The sequence below is a fragment of the Fundulus heteroclitus genome, chromosome 1 (genome assembly GCF_011125445.2).
Source record: "Fundulus heteroclitus isolate FHET01 chromosome 1, MU-UCD_Fhet_4.1, whole genome shotgun sequence".
In the NCBI taxonomy this organism is placed as follows: Eukaryota; Metazoa; Chordata; class Actinopteri; order Cyprinodontiformes; family Fundulidae; genus Fundulus; species Fundulus heteroclitus.
The window spans coordinates 14,964,271-14,981,501 of NC_046361.1; the positions used below are offsets into that span (position 1 = coordinate 14,964,271).

Consider the following 17,231-nt stretch of genomic DNA (forward strand, 5'->3'; position numbering starts at 1 on the left):
GACTTTGAAGTCAAAAATACATTCAGACGGGTCACCGGTGACCTGTTGCCAACACATAAGTTCCATATCCAGGGCTCCTAAAAATAATAGCAAAACAAAGGCAAAAACAATGTATTAACCTGATTATTTCATGAAATGGGTTGACAAATTTGGAAAAATATGAACTTTTAAGTGAGCAATACCCGTCAGTGTCCATGGTTGTAAACTGTGTGACCGTGGAGCTCAGACTTAGAGGAAGCAACTTTTAACATACTAAGTTTCCTCTCCCATTTTTGACATGCGAGAGCAGTTGCTCTATTGTTCAAGCACATGTGTGTCTAAGTGTGTGCGGGTGTGTGTGTGTGTGTGTGTGTGCATGAGTGATCAGAAAAATACGTAGATTTCTAATAAGTCTATAATGGGGGAGCTAATTAAAAAAACGGGTGAAGAAAGACAATGTTACTATGTTTCAAATCCAGTACAGCTTTATAAATCAGAACTAAGACAAGGGCCTGAGACTATTTTTTAATGTGAAAACCTGTGTGTGTGTGTGTGTGTGTGTGTGTGTGTGTGTGTGTGTGTGTGTGTATGTGTGTGTGTGCGTGTGTGCATGTATGTGTAAATGAGTGCCTTTGAGCGTGCATGTACTGGGGGGGACACTTTGATAAATGGCCAGTTTATGGTGCTGTCACACTGAGTACGTCTATGGGGAAATACTTCCCCACAAGCGCCAGTGTGTGTGTGTGAGTGTGTGTGTGTGTGTGTGAGTGTGTGTCTGCACGTGTGTGGGTTTGGACAGGGCTACAATGCTCTGGTCATCTGATTGCGAGCCTGTGGCCTGGCGCATGATTAATCAAACTGATTGGATGGGGCAAATATGGTTTGTAATAGCTCAAAAAAAGGAAACGGGTCAGAGGGAGGGCCCGGATTACTCCGTATGTACCTGAAGATGTGTGCATGAAGGGGTGTGAATGTTTGCACATGTGTGATGTGTTTGTATGTGAGGGTGCAGAGGTGTGCATGCCAGGGTGGGGGGTTGGGGGTGAGTGTGTGAAGTGAGGCTGCTGTGTGTTTGAAGGTCAGAGGTCAAATAAATGGAACATGAAAGACTAAAAACACAGCGCAGCGTTGCTGACACAGCCACAGCTTGGTTAATATCTTACTGGGGCTTTGCGCTCGCCGTGGGTGCGCTGACTCCTTCTGGCACACAAGCAAGCACGGCCCGCTTCACCTACAAACGCATGTACCCCAGTATGGTACAAAGCAACGTTTGAGTAATTGAGCTGTGCCATTGTATCTTTGTAAACGCTGTCGTGTCTTTACATAGCCTTTGTGCCAGAACAATGGAGTGCCAGGACTAAGTTGTCGCTGGTCAGAAGGAAAGCGGAAGAGAGAGAGAGAGAGGTAGAGCCAGAAGGAAAGGAAGAAAAAAGAAAGAGTGAGATTGGGGAGGCAAACACGCAGTTCAACCAGCATAGATACGGGTGCCAGCTGGTTTTAGATCAGTGCATTAACAGAGAGGTCACTTTTAATTCGCTTTGATCTTCCTGAACTGTGATATGCATGTAGATTTCAGGGGGGCGCTGTCAGGCACATCTTCTTTCACCACGAGGATGAAGTGAGCAAACTATCAATTTGTCCCTTTAATAGCCCCATCCTTCTTCTATCATTATCTCTCCCACTGCCTTCCCTGGAGACAGAGACAACGAGACAAAGATGGACTGGCAAACTGCGACAGAGAGATGATGGAGTAATTTGTTGCCATCACTTAGATGTGGCTTTTGTTCACAAAAAAATAAAAAAATAAAAAAAAATGCTTGATCTGGTTAAAAAAATATTCACTCTTGTCATAAGTTAAAGTGATATTATACCAAACACTAGCAGGGGGTAGGCAGAATCACGTGAAAAGTGTGGTGCAATATATATAAAAAAAAATTGACATAAAGGAGAACCAAGGCAAATCAGGATATACAGAATATAAATTGTCTGGAATATTTAGTGGGAAAAATTATATGTGAGTCTAATGAACTGAATGAGCCTCAGCTGTGGGGAAGCATGAATTGAAGCTGTTAGGGAGAATTGCTAGATTAGAAACAGAATATTATGAACACCACAAAAGAGAACAGCAGAAAACAAGTGAAAAAGGTAAGCAAATACAGGGATCAGTAAGAATACAACCGAACACAAGAAACCACTAAAGAAACACACATTTGACAGAAATGAAGCCATTCTTTATAAACTTTTGTAAGTTAAATCAGCATACTTCAAAAAAACCAAACAAAAAGAGCTCAGATAGGCTTCCTTCAACATTTCCGTGCTTTTCCATAGTTATACAAACCATTAATCACCGTCAATCTCACTTCTCCCAGCCTCACATTCTTCGCACCTTGCGCCACGCCACCCTCGTCAATCATCGTGCCCCGAACGAGAGGGAAAAACAACTCCTAATTGTGAGGAAGAGGTGGCGGCACACAAGAGCATCCCAGGGTTTACTGATTCATTGCACCCCAATCAGAAAGACATGAGGATAATGGCCCTCGCATTCTCTAGCTTTCTTTCATTTTCTTGTCTCTTTCTCTCCATCCCTTTTCTCTCATTAAATTGGTTCCAGTCTTTAACCCGGTGGGCAGGTGCTACTGTAATTAGCCATTATTTGACTATCAAAAGTCAGGAGTTGATTAAATGGCCGCGAACTGGCGCAGCGGCGCACTTTCCCCTCTGAGCCCCGGCCCCGTAATTTCAAAAGCTTCTTGCAACCTGCTGAGGGCCTTTCAGGTCTGTGAGACGCCGCTTCCGACTGCTGGTAAGAGCCTGTTGCCGGCGGTAATCAAAACTGATAATCTTACAGGAGAGAAAGGGAGGAGGGCAAGGTGGTGGGGATGGGGTGGGGGGTTGCAGTGGGCTGTGGGTGGAGGAGAGAAAAGAGAGTGAAAGAAAGAAATGGTCGGGGGCTTTCGGGAGGTTGGAGCTCAAGCAGAGAACCTTCCATTAGAAATGTGCTGTGGCTCCAAGGGGGCCTGTGGCCAGCAAGCGGTGAAAAATGCTGCCTTCTTAAGGCAAGTGAATGGCATCTCTTTAGTGATTAGGAGCTGTAATAATGGGCACCCCTGCCTGTTAACCCTAAGTCCATTTTATTGCTAATTCATTTACCTGTTATTTCAGACATACTTGACGGGAGTCACCTGCTAAGAAGTCATGTTTGTCAGGCAGGTATGCCCATTAGCTGGGGATCTTAAATCAGCCTCACAATGGTGCGGGCAGGGGAGCAAGGGCTGGCCTTGTTGTTCACAGATAACACCACACCGCAGTTTTCCCGACCGGCTAGGAAAATCTTTTCTGCTCTAAAAATAATTAGACTCCATCCCCGGAGCGGTTTTTAATTAATGCATATATTTCTTTTCTCGCTCTCCCTCTCTTCATTGTAAGAGGATTTTGAGCCAAGCCGATCTGCTTTTGTGCTCCGCAGCGAAAATCCTGTACACGCGAAAAAATATTAAATCTGACCTGGTGCATTAAGAAGAAGAAGGAAAAAAAAAGAAAAAAAAAAAAGAAAACAGCTGATCAAAAGCAAGTTACGAAAACATGTAGTAATCCCCTTTTTTTTTTTGTGAGTGTAAAAATGAAAGCTGACTTTGGGCCGCAAAGGTCTGATTTCGTTTCAGGCCTAGCTTCCACGTCTTCATGACTGAATCTCTCCTCACGGGGCAAAGCCATCAATATCAACATAAATATTTGACTAGATATGTTTTACACTGGAATAAATCATGTCTGTTCTGTTCCCCAGGGAGAGTCGGGGTAAAATAATCACGCCCTGGTTAATGTTCTGGATAATTCTCCCTAAAGGTAACACTCTTTGCGATAATATCCTTGCATATGAGGATTTTGATCCGAAATGTCACAGCGGAGATTAAAGTGGGGTTGACTTCACAATCAGACGCCCCAATCGCAACAAAATATGTAAATATATACACGGTTCTGATTGGATTATTGCGTTTGGGTGCTGAATTTTTCAGTGAGAGTCTGGTGCTTCAGACGGTAATCACCACCGGAATAAAAAGAAAGCGTGCGTAATTGCATTTAAATTGAGCATTTTGCCCAGCCTAGTTGGTGTCCAGGCACCGGCCGTAAGGGTTAACATCAGCCGTGTCGGTCACGCTCCGTGACTGCTTTAAGAACGTTTCAGCGTTGTTAGCTGAATAAAAGGATCATCCCGTATGAATTAGCGCTAAGACACAGAAAACCTCTCTTGGGATGATGCTCTTTGTGTGTGTATTTGTGTGTGTGTGTGTGTGTGTGTGTGTGTGTGTGTGTGTTTGATGCTTTCACATATTGGGCCTCTCCTGGGATCCCCCACTCTGCCTAATCATTGTTTCTCTAACAGATAATTCCCCATGTCCTCACGCGTGTCCCTGTGTGTACTTGTGGACGCGTTAATTAGCACTGTGCCGGCCGAGGGTGCTCTTCCTTGTAATCACTTAATTAGGGGTGACGGCCCCGGCGCTTGTTTACTCAATTAGCTATCCTCCTTAATTATCTAATTCACAGAGATGTCCTTGTTAGCAAGCTCAGCGACGAGGTGATACAGTACATCGGTCTTTTTTTTTTATTTATTTGCTTGAAGCTGTATGTCTACTTCCAATTGATAGGTAGGAGAGAAATAATGGGTCATATTTCTGCATTTGGGAAGCACCAGATTAGCTCTTTATTTAAATACCAGCTTCATACCTAAAAAGAAATATGCTTTATCTGACACTAGGCCATGCTCACGGATCATATATGCGTGCTGAGCCACATGCCTAAGATTACCGTCACTCTGATTCGCTCGCACTTAGTCCTTAATGATAGAATCCTTGAAAAAAAAGGGGGGAAAAAAACCCAAAGAAAGGAAGTGAAATCTCATGGTGAGTATGATTGATGGTTGCTTTAAATCAAGGCGTACAGGACCGACTCCATTGTTTCTCCTGACCAGCCTCATCATCCACTCTACCACCTCCACCACCCCCACACTCTCCTTCGTGTGGATTAAGGCCCCGTCGTTTTATTTAACAGTTCATTTGATCGAAGGGGCGACCAAGGTGAAGCCAGTGGGAGGGCATGAGGGGTTGGCAGGGTGTCTGTGCTGCGCCGTGGCAGGACGTCCCCTGTGGGACAGTGCCAGGCTGCGCTGCGGGGAGACGAGACAGGGCCTCCCCGGTGGACTAATGCCCCGTAATGAAGATTAAGACCGAGTCAAAGACCGTAGTGTTTTCGGCTGAGACTGGGAGGAAGGATTGAGGGATGAAAAGAAGGCGAGAGGGAAGGAAGTAAGTAAGGATAAAGGATAAAGTAAGGATGGAGTGGAATAAGAACCTGTTTTTTTTTTTTTTTGCTGAACTTAGTTAAAGGTGGGTTATTCAGATGGAAAATGCACAAAACTGTATGAAACCGAAAAGAAGGAGCAAAGGTATGCAAAACACTAAATTATCACTTTTGATGGCGTTCAGTTTCATGAGTAACTTAAAAACATGACTAGAAATGAAACATTTCAAGACCCCATGATCTCCTGTATTAAGCAATATCTGTTAATATTTTGAGGATTATCAAAGTGTTTTATTTATTTCTTTGTCCTTTTCCAGACTTTTGTGAGTAAGGTGGCCTGTTGTTTTGACTAAAAATTGAACCAAATCCATTTTCAGAACTTATTTCAGGTCAATCACAAGACCTCAGTCAAACATTCAAAGCTGATCAAGTTTTGTTTTTAGAGACATAACTTGCCCAAGGTAAGAGAGGCATTATTTCTCTAAGTTTAAAAAAAAAATGTTCATGCTATGTATCCACAAAATTCAAAGTACTTAGTTTAGGTTTTGTTCAGTAAATCATTGTGAGCTGGACAGAAAACGATACATGAATTTTCTACAAATGCAGTTTTTGAAAAGTGTGGCTCCCCTTTGCTCTAATACCATGAATAAAATTTACTATACAGTCTGTAGATGTGCAAAACTGGTAGATACATTCCCCTAAAGGGCTGGAGCTGTACTAATGGCAGTCAATGTATGTGTATTTCCACAAAAAGTTGACTGAATATAAATGCAAGAAACACTTGACAATTGACAAGCATGGACAATTTTTCTTTCACTTCATATTTATCTACAACTTTGTGTTGGTATTTTACACATTATCACATTAAAATAAATGACGTTTGTGATTGTAACATGATAAATGTGGAAAAGATGAAGTATATCAATGTACTCTGCAAACCACAGTTTTTTCCAAGGGATCGATCAGCAGGGTGCTATATATCCATATAAAGATAGGTGAGAAGATTGTTGTTTATTGGCTTATGTACATTCAGGTGCCACTGCTGTTTTTGGTAGAACTACAATGTGGATTAATCACATTTCATATACTGAAAATAATTCAATGGATATCACAGAGTGAAATCCTGTTCTTTTTAAACTTTTTCTTTTTGAACATTGTCACACGTTATACTTGCGACACCCAACCAATCTGGGTTGTCTGGGTGTCGTTTTCTGCCCAATCTGGGGCCAATCAAACATTTGCTGTGACTCTCAGTCTTCTGAATGAAGACAGCTATCCAGATCAGCTTGAACACACGGCATACTTCACTTACCACTCTGCCTCTAAAAGCTCCCCCAGGACTTGTTGCACATAGACACACTCTTACGGTCTCTTACCGAATCCCAGTCGTTCTCCTTAAGCTCTACCGCTTCACGCCATTATCGTTCATATTATTTTCAGATTCTTTTTGAAACTTTTATTATTCTTTTCCAAACGTCATCAGTAGTAAGCCATGTGTGGACACAGGGATAGATGGATGGATGGACGGATGGATGGATAGATTTAGGGTGAGTTGCTGGAAAAGCAGGGGCCTTTTTTTCACATGACCTTGTGTTGACGGGGCCAGCCTCTTTCCCCCCACTCTCTGTCTCTCTTCCCCAGACGGGCTGTGTCTGTGACTGGCCTGGCAGCTCTTGCCTCTCTTGGGCATTCTGGCATTCCTCCCTGTCATGCCGCCCCATCCCCCTGCCCCCGGCTGTCTCTTGCCCTCTGAGCGGTTCCATCTTTACCGACCCTTGGGTTGACTCCATCTTTTGCCTGTCTAACTATGGACATTATGCTGCCTTAGAAACCTGACCCTACTCACGGCATCCTCATTTCTTCTGTTTTCATTTTATGTTTTTCATCTGTCTTTTTTGTGGATAGATGAAAACAGCAACTTAGATTTTTAAGTGGAGTTTCAGACTGAAGTATAACTATATTACACAAGAGTTGCATGAACTTTACAATTATTTACATGTCTTGAATTTGTCACAAAACGGCAATAACATTCAGAATTGACAGGAGAATAGAGGAGAAAGCATCTTAGGCCCTGTGTACATGATAAGGATCCAGTAGAAAGGGGATTGTTTTTCAGTTCCTGGTAACACATGACAACGTTCTAATTGCTAGATCTGTGTATAAGATACAAACAAAAAATGACATGCCACTAGTAGGTGAGTGCTGCCACTCCATGCTTACTTTCTACTGATTGCAGCCATACTGGGTTTGGGCCAGGGATTCCCCCTTTTAGGCAGATTATGTTTTTCCTGTCTATTCGACAACGGAGGCCAGGATGTTTCTGGATCCTCCCACTCTGGAGCTCGTTTTCAAAATCCATCATTTTCAGACAAAAAGCACAAAGTTGTAGCAGACATAAACAGTATTAACACACCAAAAACGTTTCCATTTTAACCAAAAAATGCTGTTTGCACAGGGTCTTACACAGAGAGAGAGAGATTGAAACTTTACCATAATTATGCAAAGTGTAAAATCTGCTGGTTACTCTGATGGACAATTAAAGCTTTATATTATGGAAAATATGTGAGGAGCAAGACCACACGCCTCTTTACCGCCACCTTCCTTTTTTTGTTGCCTACATCTTTTTAGCAGCAGAATTAATTGTCATCTTAACATCACCACCCATTCTGGATTCAGTATATATATATATATATATATATATATATATATATATATATATATATATATATATATATATATATATATATATATTCCCCAATGTGATAATATAGCCCGTTGAGGTAAAGAAATGTCAAATAACTATTTTTGAAATTATTCAAAACAAACATCTTTAAGTTTTTACATATGGCAAACAGTTTATTTTACACCAAATTAAGCACAACAATCAAAGACCTTGAAAACGCTTTGATATCTTGTCTTTGATTATAAGATAACGAAGAGCAACATAATTTAGCTATAGATTTAAATTTAGGTAATAATAATAATCATATTTATTGTCATTGCAGCGTACATTCCAATAATATTTGTTCTCTGCATTTAACTCATCCCCTTGGGGAGCAGTGGGCTGCCACGGTGTGGCGCCCCAGGAACGATCAGGGGTTAAAGGTCTTGCTCAGGGACCCAGAGTGGCAGTCTGTGAGAGTTGAACCCAGAACCTCCGGGGACACAAGCGCAATGGTCTAACCACTACTAGGCCACCACTCACCAAAAAGGGGAATCCTTTCAGCACATGATTAACTAAATTTGACTCTCCTACTTTGACATACCAGACTATAGTGTGATTGGGTTTATTTAATTAGCTCTGAATCTGTTTATGTGATTGAATGGTATGGTAAACGAATGGAATTGAATTTGGACCAATTTTAATTCTATATAATTGGATATAAATGTTACTTTTTTTGTGAAGTGCCTTGAGCACTTGAACTGAACTGAATTGAGAAGAGTTCAGCTGATGTGAATTGAACTGAGTGAAACTACATGGATGCAAACTTAATGGAAATGTTTAACTGAACTGAATTCAATCAAACTGAATTGGATGAATTGATTAAATTGAAATGAAACAGACTGAATTGAACTGAGCTCAGTTATGGTTTGGATTACACTGAATTGTAGTGAATTGACCTGAAATGAATTAGGTTGATGTGAACTGAACTAAATGGAACTGAATTGACTAAAATTAAGTGCAACAGACTTGAAGAATGTATTGAACTAAACAGATTTGTTCTAAAACAAACCCAACTAACAGAACTAACTTGGATTACACATTGAATTGAACTGAATGCAACTCAACAGAACTAAACTGAACTAAGCTGAAGTGATCTGAAAGCACTCTCTTTGAACTAAACTGAAATTAGCTCAACTGATTTTAATTGTATATTGAATAAAACTGAACTGAATTGAACTGAAATGAGCTGAACACTCTGTCGTTTTGTTGCAACGCTGAAGTGATGAAAAGTTGAATTCTGCACACTGCTGACTTTAGATACACAAATTGCTGTGGCCATTTTTTGGTTTCTGCTGGTGTGCCATGACAACTGATTTGATTGATGAGTAAATCAATCAAGAAAATTACACACCCTGTTCACGAATGAAACACATTTAAAGTTGACACATTTACTTTGCTTCAACCTCTAAGTTCTTTACAGACCGAGCTCATAGAGATTAAATATTACAGCCTAAAACACAAACGCCTACAACCGCAACGACAACAAAAAAAATCTGTTGAAGTGTTTAAGATATAATTGAAAGAACAATACCTTAGCCACGGCAGAACACCTTGATACTGATAGCTGAAAACAAATGGCCGCATGTGAATGAGTGCATATACGTGTGAGGAAACTCATATGACAGCCCCCATGACTGTCAGACTATAACCCGTCTTCTTTTGTCGGGTGACCCCGCAGAATGTGGTGGGAACGGCCACTGAGAGAGAGATTATTTAGAGACAAAGAGCGGGAGAGCGAATGAGAGAAGATAGAAGGAGTGAAAGGCTGAAGGGAAGAAAGAAAAGGATAGAGCGAGAGGGAGATGGGGGTCAGAGAGCCAGCTGATGTGAAAGTGCCTCTGATCACCTCGTGCTTCTCCTCCGCCCCCTCGCTCTGTCGCTTTCTATCTGTTCCACTCTTTCTTTCTTTCGTTCCCACTTGAATTCCTCTCCCAGCGCTTCACTGCAACATGACGTTGGTTTTTGATTGACGATAACAACAGAGATGCGTCAGTAAGGGCCCACACACACACACACACACACACACATACACACACACACACACACACACACTGGATGTGCACACAAGTTAAAAGTGCCCAATGCAAGTTAAAAGTGGCACTCAAGAGAGCACATTCACACACACAAGGCTGAACACACTTCCAACACAGGGCAGGCCTTTGAGTGAAAGCTGCTCACAAGGCATAATGACAGCATTCTGCAGAAACCATAGTTGGGATAGTTCCCACAGACAAGACAGACAGAGAAAGAAAAAAGGCCATTTCTTTCTGTCTTCACCTCTCCTCCTACTCCCCACCTCCTCTTCAACAGCCCTGACTTTGTTTGGAGCATGTGACCTGCCACCGATCAACCCTATTGGCTAAAAGAGGCTGGATACAAGAATCCTTATTTTTTTTTTTTTTACCAACAGTCTATACTGTCATCTGAACTGTTTCTTGTGCTAGGAGTTTTTCTGAGATGACAGAAGCTTGATTTGTCTCCGCTACAAATCATAAGAGCCAGCCTCTGGGATCATCTAATCTGGACCGATACTAAACGAACTTCAAAAGATTCTCAAATATCTCTTACGTGAAAAATCCTGTTTAACACCCAGAGTTAAACATACCAAAGTTAGCATACCAAAAGGCATTTATCTGTTCATTACGGTACTTGCACCCTATTCTGCCTTAACTTTCACATCACTTTTTCCCTGCCATCAGACCTTACACGATGCAACATTTTGTGGTGCATATTTTGGAGGGGGGAAGGGGGCGACAGTCGGGTGACGGTGATGGTAGCACTGGGTAAAAGGGGGGCAAATGAAAACATGTCACTCAGGAGCCATTAAAATGTAACCCTGCCCAGCAGAAGAAAGAGACCCGTCTCATCATTAAGTCATCTCGGGGTGAAGCAAAAACCACAAATATTATTCCTTACACCCCCCCCCCCCCCCACCCCTCCACACACATGGATGCCAGTTCGACCCTTCTTTTGTTTTGGATGGAAGTAAAGGACGGCATGATTGGAGCTCCAGCATGTTAGCTCACCATCTGACAAGAAGATGTTTGGATACTTTCAGATCACATGTATTTGGTTTGTTTGTCTTTCCGATTTCCTAATTAGAGAGGTGTTGGGTCTATTTTCCATGTTCTTTGTCATTTGATCAAACGTCCTCAGAAGAAAAACGTGATTAGGTGGAGAACTTTCTTTGTTCCTCCAGAAGGTTCCAAACTGATCAGCAGGTTTCAACATTAAACCTACAGGAGCTTCTTAAAAACAGCAGTTGGAAGAGCAATCCTTTCAGACAACTGACTCTGAGTTAAAAAAATTACTAGAATGATAAAAATTATGGTTAATATTATCTACTTCAGTAGTGCACCCATTAAATGATGCACACACACACACACACACACACACACACACACACACACACACACACACACACACACACACACACATATATATATATATATATATATATATATATATATATATATATATATATATATATATATATAATGGATCATAATACATTTTCTCTCTCTCTGTCTCTCTCTCTGTGGGTGTGTGTATCCAGGGGGTATGCGTGAGGTTCACCGTTATTGAAAATGACTTGCCCCTGCTGCACACACTGGGGTGGCAGTGATTATAATATCCAGATAATCATTTCAAACAAATTATTGTAATTATCAATCAATCATGACCTATTTAAACAGGGTAAATGCAGGAGGGAGGGGTGTGGTGCTGCTGGCAGAAGGTAAACTATGGCCTGAAGCGTTAGATCACTTCTGTGACCCATGGGCTTCCCTCTGTCCACATAATAGCCCTCATACATTTAGGACCATTTATGTGTTTGGAGACTATGACGCTGATTTGTAATTGGAAAAAAAAAATATTTTGCTCTAAGTCTGTTAAAACAGTGTTTTATTTAGTACTTTATTTAGATCTCATGTTATGTAAAAACATAAGTGATACATTTTCTACAAGTTTAAAATCTGAAAAATGTGGCATGCAAGTATGATCAGCTCCGTTTATCCCTAAATAAAATATAATCCAGTGCAATCAATTGCCTGCTTCAGTCATGTTACTAGTAGAGAGAGAGTCTACCTGTGTGTAATTTAATCTCAGTATAAATGCAGCTTTTCTGTGAAGGCCTCAGAAGTTTGTTGGAGAACGTGAAGGAGCAAACAGCATTATGTAAACCAAATTACACACACTGGTCAGCACAAAGGTTGTGAACAAATATAAAGCAAGGTTAGGTTATAAAATGTAAAAAAAAATATATATATATATATATATATATATATATATATATATATATATATTTACAAAGCTTTGAAGGTGTATCAGAGCTCCACTGTAAACCTACCAAGACATGACTGTCAACCTAAACTAACAGGATGAAAAGGAGGACATTAATTACAGAAGCAGGCAAAGTAACTCATGGTACCATTGGAGGAGTTGCAAAGATCCAACAGCTCAGGTGGGAGAATCCGTTGATAAGATAACCATTGGTCGTGCAATCCACAGACCTTAACGAGTTTACCAAGAAGAAGTTGTTGAAAGAAAGGCATAAAAAGTACCATTTAAAGGTTACGGACTCAGCAAAAATGTGGAAGACGGTGCTATGGTCAGCTGAGACCCAAATTAAACTTCTTGATCTGCATAGTTGCTAAACAGTGGTGGAAGGATCATGCTGCGGGGTTACGTTTCTTTAGCTTGAACAAGGAAGCTGGCCAGAAAACATTCCTGCAAAAAAATACCTGCCAGAGTTTAGAGGACAAAAGTCTTATAGACTGGGAACTTCATTTCCCAGCAGAACGTCTCTAAACAGCTACAATGGAATGGTTTAGATCAGTGGTTCCCGACCCTGGTCCACAGGAGCCACTGTTTTGTATGTTTGAGGTGTTTCCCTTCTGCCCCAGATACGACTTAATCGCATCGGTCCATAAAAGGCTTCTGCAGCACTTGATGGGATACAGAGGCGTAATGCAATCATTTGAAGCGGGTGAGTTGGAGCAAGGGGTATATCTAAAAAACCTGACGGATAGTGGGCCCTGAGGACCGCGGTAGACAACCACTGGTTTAGATCAGAGCATGTTCGTGTCCTAGAATGGCCCAGTCAAGGTTTAGATCTGAACCCCATAGAAAATCTGTGCCAAAATTTGATAATTGTACAGAGGCAGTCTCCATCCAGTCTTATGGAGCTTGAGCTATTTTTCTTAGAAGAAGAATGAGCTACAAATGTTGTTACATGTCGATGAGCCCCCGGGCAAGGAACTTAACCCAAAGTTGCTAACCGATCTGAAACTAAAGTGTGTGGTTATAATAAGAGGGTTTTAACACTTCCAAAGAGATATAAACACTTTAACAAGATACTCTAATATCTACCCACATCGTATCAAATGGTATTACTATCAGATTTACAGCAAATATGCACTGTGGTTCACATGAATACTGTCAAAGGCCTAACGTTAAGCAACATTACTTTAAACACGACTACATGGAATCAATGAAAGGAGAAAGCATGTCCGTTTTAAGTCAGACAAATCACAGAAGAGGAGCGCGGTAGAAAGGGAGCAGGACCTGATCGTTTCAAAGAGATATTTAGCTCTATCTATTCACAGTAAATCCCCAGTGAAAAGCAGCATGAATTGATTTGATCTCAGTGGTATCGAGAGCTGAATGAATGAGTCTTGAAGGGTAGAGACTGAGAAATTGTGAGAGAAGTAGATATATAAAGAGAGAGAGACAGATAGTAGCCTTCGGGTGAGAGATGATCGTCTTGGGAAAAAAGCAATCAGTGCTCATTGATTTTTCTCAGCTGCTTGAATGGAGGGTGTCTATCTGGAAGTCATTATCTGTCATCTGATCTGCCGGAGTGTTTACACACGTCGGTGTGGACAGCAGCGCTCTTCTGAAGATGAGGATTAACACACACACACACACAGAGACAAACACACACACAGAGCATACACTGTCCACTTTTTACCCTGCTCTGTAGCCCTGACTCCTATTTCTAAATCCAAGGATTCTTAAATGAAACGTTGCGCCTCCGATTCCCTGTCAGCTTCTACATCACACATAACCTACAGCCTTAAGTGAATGCCCTGCGAGTGTGTGTAAAAATATACATAAGCGGGGGCCAGACAGCTAAACAGAAAGATAGCCTTGTTTTGTATAGCCAAACCAGACTAAATCAAACAATCCCTGATCCTATCACTAATAGCCACCGATAACAATCTTCAGCAACAACAACACCATCCTGTCTGCTGAAAAGCGAGCAGGGATGAAATAAGTGGAAGAAGATGGAGGAAACACACACAGCGAGAGGATTCAGATAACAGGGCCTTTTCATTTTCTGACTGTGTGTGGCATGAAGATGCGTAAAACTTGACTCTGCATGTGCCTAAGCCAGAAAGGATCAGAAAGCCCAAGGATATGAATCCAGGGCTTTAAATTTCACCGATACACACATAAAGAGAACGAATGCCCGCACACACACTTAGCTCCGAGGGCATTGCTGGGCAGCTTTTCGTAAGTGAGGCTCGCGAAGCTGAGGTATTATCTCTGCTCCAGTTTATCTGGTGCTTTATCTCAGACGCCGCCTCACATTTGCTTTTATTCCGCTTTCAAACAGACACAGCAAGGCTCTTCAGGCGCGGGGCAAATACGATTGCTGGCTGTTAGGGTGATGAAATTAAGTCCTCCAGGTATTGGTTACTTTAAATGGGACTTTGTCAGGGCTTCCTACTATAATAACTATGATACATGAAATATGGGCCACATAATTTGTTAAATAATACACACAACCTTTACTTTCTACATAACATGTGGCAAGGTTTTAAAGTGATCTCAGCCCATGCTTTTGTAAAAAGAAATTAAATAAAAGAATAAATAAAACACTCTGGAGGTGGAGAGAAATTGTTAGAAAGATAATTATCTGAACTAATACATTTCTTATATAAAGAAATGTAAGAAGTTCACATGGCGTGAGGTTTTGTGGTTTTAAAATCCACAGCATTTCTTGTCAAAGGTAAGACTGCGCTGTAACACGCCGTCCATTGACTAGCAACATGCAGCTGTGACTGGTGAAAGAAAAAAAAAGGGTTTAAGCTATTATTGGGAGCCGTATGCAAAAAAAGAGCAACAAATGAGAATGAATAACTCATTATAACGCCAATGCACCTTGAAGCAACGAACCAGTTTGCTTGCAAGCCCCAACTCAATTAACGTTGTGCCTTAATCAAGCTAAGCAATGGTAATGACAGAGTGGAGTGAGATGAACTCAGTGTTTTTTTGTGTGTGTGGGCAGCCCTTGCCCCGTGTTTGTGAGCGCCTGCGTGTGGATGAATGAGTCATGTCATAAGAAATTGCTCATGGATAATTTCATTCATATTCATAACAAGCATGTGGTCTGCCACCCTCCCGTCAAGGGCCCACCACAACTCACACTCTGCATAATGAGATGTAGCCAGTGTGTCTTTACTTATGGTACGCAGGCGTACAGGAAGTGTGTGTTTCTGTAAAAGACGGCATGCAGATTGCAACTTCATGCCACTGTTATGTGACAATTATCCATGCTAATGACAATGCAGCTGACTGAATGGCCGTGTGTGTGTGTGTGTGTGCTTCGGGAAATCCATGTGGAAGGTGGTTAGGTAGTTTATAAAACCAAGTAGGTTTTTCCACATCGTACAAAGATGTGGGGAGCTCCGAACAGCCTAAACCAGCTGCGGTCAGCTCTTAAAATAAGCTCATTGACTAATGTAGGATTTCACATCAGCCAAGCAGTCAGTGATTTACATGCTGGTCTCCCTGTTTATACAGGGAGCAGCGAGACCCTTGACCTGAAATGCAAATGATAACATTTAAGTGATTTTGTTTTTCCAAAAGTCAGATTGGTCATAGCCATAAATTACAGCAGGACTGAGACGGAGTTTAACATGCTTAGCTTGCAAGGCTTGCACACAGCCGAACCGGTGTTTTCGTCTTTCTTTTGGTGCTGTGGTCAAATGGAGCAAGCTTTGCTCAGATACATAATCCAGCATGTATTTCTGATATAAATCTGATCAGAATTAAGTTACACACTTCAATGTATTTTGCTGGGATTTTATATGATACACCAACATAAGTCAGCACATGATTATGAAACAGAAGGAAGGAATACATGTATTTTTCAATATTAATTAAAATATTTTGCAAACAAAAATGTGAAAAGCATAGCATACATTCTTATTCAGCCCCACCTAAACTGATACTCTACTAGCTATGGACATTTAGAGGCTGAGACCATCTGTGCACAATAATTTTCATGTCCTGCCACGTATTTTCAGTCGAATTTAGGTCTGGAATCTGAGTCATCCCACTCTGACGCATGAATGTGCTTTGATTTGAACCATCCCATTGTAGCCCTTACTGTATGTTTAGGATAGTTGTAATGTTGGAAGGTAAATGTCTTCTCCATTGTCAAGTCTTTTGCAGCCTCTAATAACTTTTCTCTCAGGAACTGCTTTGCATTTAACCATTCATCCCCCCCCCCCCCCTCAACTCAGACAAGCTTCTTTGTCCCCGCAGCATGATGCTGCCACCATCCTGTTTCAACATGGAGAGCTTGGAGTAATGAGCAGTGTGATGTGTTTTCACCACACACAGTGATGTAGGTCATCTCTGGTCTAATTTTCAGATTTATGAGATTTTGCTAAATCTTATAAATGGGATTTCTTATGGCAGATTTATAGAGTGTACGACTAATAGTTTTCCTGTGTACAGATTACACCACCAGAGGTTAAGATTTGCATCTTCTCCATACTTTACCAAGAATTATTTTCGCCGTGGCTCAAGTTTATGTTGGTCATCCTGTCAGCTTAGGTGTACACCCATGTCTTAGTGTGTTTGCAGTTTTGCTCTGTGACTCTTTCAAAGCTTGGGATATTGTTTTAAACCCTATCTGTTCAATCTTTAAACTACTTCACAAATCTGTATGATACTGATTGTTCACTAATGTTCCCTAACAAACCTCTAAGGCCGCCACAGAACTGCTGGATTTAAACTGAGATGAAATTACACACAGGTGGACTCTATTTACTAAAGAGGCGATTTCTGAAAGCGGTTGTGTCTCTGGATTTTATATAGGGGATGTTTGGCATCCATAGTTGAGGATGCCAAATGGAAGCCACATTGTTTTTATTTGTTGAATAATTTTCATCCATGTATTTATTTTTCCACTTCACGCTTTGCTTTGTGTTGA

The 17,231-nt window shown here is 41.2% G+C and overlaps 1 protein-coding gene across 7 annotated transcripts in view; it reads right to left on the reverse strand.

Moving 5' to 3' along the window:
• The window catches only part of prdm16 (PR domain containing 16), a 231,265-nt gene that overhangs the window by 88,601 nt on the left and 125,433 nt on the right, over positions 1 to 17,231 (reverse strand). The gene's annotated exons all lie outside the window — the stretch shown is intronic.